This window comes from Malus sylvestris, chromosome 11 (genome assembly GCF_916048215.2).
Source record: "Malus sylvestris chromosome 11, drMalSylv7.2, whole genome shotgun sequence".
Taxonomy (NCBI): domain Eukaryota; kingdom Viridiplantae; phylum Streptophyta; class Magnoliopsida; order Rosales; family Rosaceae; genus Malus; species Malus sylvestris.
This window is the reverse complement of record NC_062270.1, coordinates 32,774,903-32,780,130: the sequence shown is the minus strand read 5'-3', so window position 1 is coordinate 32,780,130 and position 5,228 is coordinate 32,774,903. Positions and strand designations below refer to the sequence as shown.

The following is a 5,228-nucleotide window of genomic DNA, read 5'->3' as shown; positions in this document are numbered from 1 at the left end:
GTGGGTCCCAGTTGAATGGCCTTTTCCTATTTTCTTTTTTGGTCAAACTAGAAACTGTCTTAATTAAAAAACTATTACATGAAATAGAAAGCCCAAAGGTAGTCCAAATACAAGCATAGTTCAAAAGGAAATACATCATAGATGCCCAACAATAGCAAGTCCACAACAACAAAAACCCTAGTTCTAGAAGACTGTTGCCTCCGCCACAGTAGCCACACCACCATCGCAGATCCACCACCACCACCACCAAGAGGAAGAACCCACGAACAAGTTGGATGAACGGAAAATGGGGATGAGCGAGCTACTCGCGCAATATGAAATTAATTCAAAAGAAGTTAACACAAACAAAAAAAATTTCACCTAATCAAATTATTACTTAAAATCATAAAAACCTCAAATTTAGGGATTCTACTATAAGGACTCTTCTATTGGAGACAATATTCTTTTAGAGATATAAATATTTCCTTGAAATCCTTAAATGAGTTCTCAAAAGTGGTGGTGGAAGTCTATAAATAGAGACTCCCATTGGAGATGCTCTTAGGAATGACCCTGCTTATTCTTTGAGAGTTAGTAGAGTACAAAGTTTTAAAATGAGGATTGTTGCCACAAAATTTGTGTGCATCTTTTTCATGTGAAGTTATACTATACTTTCCAACTTGTCCTACTTTTGTTAGGTTAGAGTTAATTAATCCGAACGTATCTACGTGATTCTTGCATGTATTATAACAATGTTTTATTATAATTAACGTATACATCATACCTAAATAGAAATTGTTATAATCTTATACATATTTTAATATTTAGGGTTCTTTAGAGAAAGGTCCTTGAAACTCCTATTTTCCAAACAAAAACTCACCTAATAGTAAATATTCAAATAAAACCCAAAATTCAAATAGACTACCATGTAGACAAATATGACACACCCCGTCCCGAAGGAGGGCATGCTGGCCGTCACGTGAGAGTGACGTAACCATTTGCATAGTACGGAAGCTTTAAGATACAATTTATAAGTTGATACACCCGAAGGTGAGTCCTAATTTTGTCCAATCTGTCAGAACACCGTCGAATTCCTCGTAGTCACCACACCTTTGTGATTCCTGAACCTGGAGGGGCGCAAAACCAAAATTGAGTGGGTCAGTAAAACAATTCTTTTCCAAATCCAAACATTTCTCAAAACGTTGTAACCCCTCTCCGTAAAACCTGTATACTTTCCCAGAAATGTAAAATATAAATATACATATATATTCTCAAAACTTCAATTCTCTTTTTCAACATTTTTCATAACAGTTATGCCATGCCATGTCTAAAATCAACAGTTAAGTATGGATGCATCAACAATAATCATATCAGGTGCAAGAAAGTAATCAACCGGAGGCCCTCTAATAGCCCTGCACGGTTGAACCTAGAGCTCAAAATCTATCACTCTCACTCTACCGGAGTCACCTCTGTGACCTGTCCGGCCTTCTGCACACAAGTTACGCTCTAGTGCTTCTCTCATCAATCATCTGTGCACATAATCTAAGGTCACCCACCAGTCGAAATCTCACTAACACTCTTCGACTGGCCCGTCGCACCCACTCCGCGTGGACTGTGCGACCAGCATCTACTTGGATCCAAGGCGAGCGTGCGATGCGGTGAATACTATAAGCACTAAACCATGGTGCAGGATTTGAGCTCAATATACATCAACATCATCATAGCAGAAATAAATACTCACCTGTGCGTCCACCGCACCATTTCATACATATGCATCATAAATCAATTCTTACCTGTGCGTCCACCGCACCAATTCATACATATGCATCATAAATCAATTCATGCATGGCATTTCAACTCACATTTCTATATACTTTTCATATCAATTCTATGCATGGTATTTCACTTCCCGTTTTTCCACATAACTCATATGCATTTCATTTTAAACATATTTTCATTTCAATTCAATTTCTGGGAAACGTCAAGTATATATATATACGGAAAACAAAACTGCCCACTCACAGAATACATCGACGTCTCGTAAGTCCCTGAGCATCCCTTGGCCATGCCCGATGCCCGCATAAACCTCACCTATACAAGAGTAACCAATTTGACGTTATTTAACGCCTAACCCAAATCTTAGTTAATAACTCCTCATATATTGCTCAAATTGGGTATATGAATATACCACCGTGACCTACACAACCTCAGGATCATCCCCATATTTTTAAAATAATTTTTGGAGTCCTCACGCGCCCCCACGCGCCTGACGTGGCACGGACCTACGCGCCCCCACGCGCGGCCACGTGTCGTGCACACTGACGGCACAGTAAACGGCAGTTAGGGAATATTCCGTTAAATCCTAGCATATTCCGTTAATAATTAACGGCGTCAGTCAACGCCGTTAGCATATTCCGTCAAAACTGACGGAATATTCCCTGTCTTCTCCGGCGATTCGCCGGTCGCCGGCGACTGTTCGCCGGTTTCTGGAAAAATTTCAAACTTGCTATTCTCCTTCGTTTTTCATCCATTTTTCACGTAGTTTATACCAAATTGAAGCCCTAAACATCTACTATCACGTTGGACTAGTTTTAGGGTCTAAAAACAACGGGATCAAACTTTCAAAAATTCAAGAAATCGGCCTACCTTCGAACTAGGTGATCCCGACGTCCAATTCATGCCAACGAAGCACTCCGAGCTTCCTTGGGACTTCCTTAAGCTCACTGTGAGCTTGGTTTCACCTAAAACAAAGTCAATTCGAAGATCATGAACAGTGTTCTTCACGGGAACTTTGAAACTAGGGTTTTCCGAAGCAAAACTTACCTGAAAATGGTACCTACGTGATCGTGAAGTCCTCAGGTTTGCAATGGTAGTCTTAACTTGGACGTTGGTATAGGTTTTAGGTGGTTTTGGTGGTTGCCCGTGCGTTCGAGAAGAAGAGAGAGAGTGAGAGTTTCTGAGGAAGAGCTGAGGAAGAGAGAGAGAGTGACTGAGGAGATGAGAGAGAGACAACAAACGGGAAATGGGGAGGGATTTAGGGTGTAGGACCCTACCTAAAGTCCAAACACAAAATTATTAGTCCAAGTTTAAGTTTGTAACCCTATATAATATCCCAGTTAACAATAGTATAGGGAAATTATGTAAGAACCAATGCCAAAGTGACGCACCTTAATCCCGTTTAAGGGCAATTTTGTCTTTTCACAATCCCGAGTATTATAAATTGGGATGGGCTGTGACAAATATGTAACCAATTATTACAACATATTTACAACTTATGCCACAAAACCCTAATTATGTCAATAAATATTATTACTCACCCTAATTATGATTAGCAATTAACCCCATATGGAAAATTTTCCTTTCTTGTATCACAAATATTAGCAACATATGAAAATTTTCCTTTCTTGTATCACGAATTTATCCATATTCATAAACAATTATGGGCACATTTTTCGTATGAAAAAAAGAAAATCCTTTGTATAATCAGTTATTTTCCATCAAATAATATTGTTTGATAAAAAAACAAACCAATTTAATATTCTTTATGTTGTAGGTAAATTATTTTACATAGATTATTACATACATTAGACATTTTTTATTTGTTATTATATATGCGTGTTAAAAATAATTTATCTATATTTATATGTAAACTAAGTAAATTAATTTTGATCAAATAGCATTTATTTTGTAGGTAAATTAAAATAGAAGTTACATTATTTTGGTCAAGTTAAATAGTGCCTAAATTATTTCGAAAAAACTATACCAAGGCATTATCGCCATTAAAATGAAACAGTAGATACATTATTTTTTTATTTGATTAAACAATAGGTAAATTATATTATAGGCACATTATGTTTGAAAAAAAAAAAAAGAAGGAAAATTGAAAGTAGTAGATATATTATTTTTAACCAAATTTCCTTTATTTGTAGGTGAATTATTTGCATGCATTATATATATATATTGGGCACATTTTATTCCTAATATATATTTGTGCAATGATTCACCTATATTATTATATAAAATATAGATAAATTTCTGTTGAATCAAATAACATTTCTTTAACTTTATAAGTAAATTATTTTGCATGTATTATTATTGGACAAATTTTGTAGTGCCTTTTCAGATTTTCATTTGGGTATGAAAATGACAAGATTAAATTAAAATTGTCAAATTTTATGCAAATTTGAAAAACAATTATGAAATCTTAAGGAAAGTATAACATTAGTGCTTTTTTTTTTCCAGAAGCATTAACATACAATTTGTTATGATATATTAATATGCAATGATTTTAAACATTAATGCATTTTTTTTTCATTAATCATTCCCTTCAAATATGCGTAGAATTTAATGTATACATTAAAACTATAATTAGGGGTGTTTTAGGCATCTAAAAAATGCAAAATGTGTAAAGGCAAATAGAATTAATGAATTTGCTTATGTGGAGCCTAGTCATTGGGTTTTATTCAGGTAAAAAGACTATGTCGGGTTTTATGTAAAGAAACTTGAGTTTCAGTGGCTAAAGTCATATTTTCAGTAATATTTATCACATACTAATACAAAGAGTCATATTTCTATATGGTATCCCCATGGTCTACCTAGCCTACCACAGACTTTCCCTTTGCTTCCCTCTGTTTCGTCTAGGCTCGCTGCACCAGTCTCCTGTAGCCCCACTGCCAGCTTGTAAGCGTGCCGACATCATATCTCAGCCCCAGGCCGTGCGTTCATCTGTTGTGCCTTTGCGCCCTGCCACACCTGATCCTGCCGACCCCACTTTGACACCCGTACTGCCCCAGCCACATCAGTCCCGTGCATTCCCTTCTTTCTATGATATAAAATTGGTTTAAATGTTAAAATGATCCATATGTTTTAGTCATTAAGTTAATTTAGTCTCTTTATTTTCATTTTGGCCGGTTCTTGTGTTTATCTTCGTTAGTCAATTAAGGACATTTGCATCTAATTTTGGTAATTTTTTTTTATAAATTATGATAAAATTATTTATTTGATTTAAAATATCTAAAAAAATGAAATAAAACTAAAACTTAAAAGAAAAATTATTCTTCTACCTCCTCCCTAACATTACCCTCTCTCTTTTCTATGTCAAAACCTTAATCATTTTTCAGATTGGAAGTTTTATCTCTTATATGTGTTATTTCTAATTGATTTGCATTTTTCTGTAAAGAGAAAGGGTAATAATATATAATATAATTGTTCTTATGAATTTTAAAAAAAAGATTGAATAAAATGTTCTTAAT

At 35.1% G+C, this 5,228-nt stretch overlaps 1 long non-coding RNA gene across 1 annotated transcript; it reads right to left on the bottom strand.

Annotated features, from left to right (window-relative positions):
* Positions 1 to 917: 917 nt before the first annotated feature.
* Positions 918 to 3,063, bottom strand: LOC126589587 (uncharacterized). Its single transcript, XR_007611866.1, has 4 exons — positions 2,800 to 3,063; positions 2,623 to 2,717; positions 1,999 to 2,067; positions 918 to 1,103 (listed from the first exon to the last, which is right to left on the bottom strand). It is a non-coding gene; the product is annotated as an uncharacterized LOC126589587 (long non-coding RNA).
* Positions 3,064 to 5,228: the final 2,165 nt, after the last annotated feature.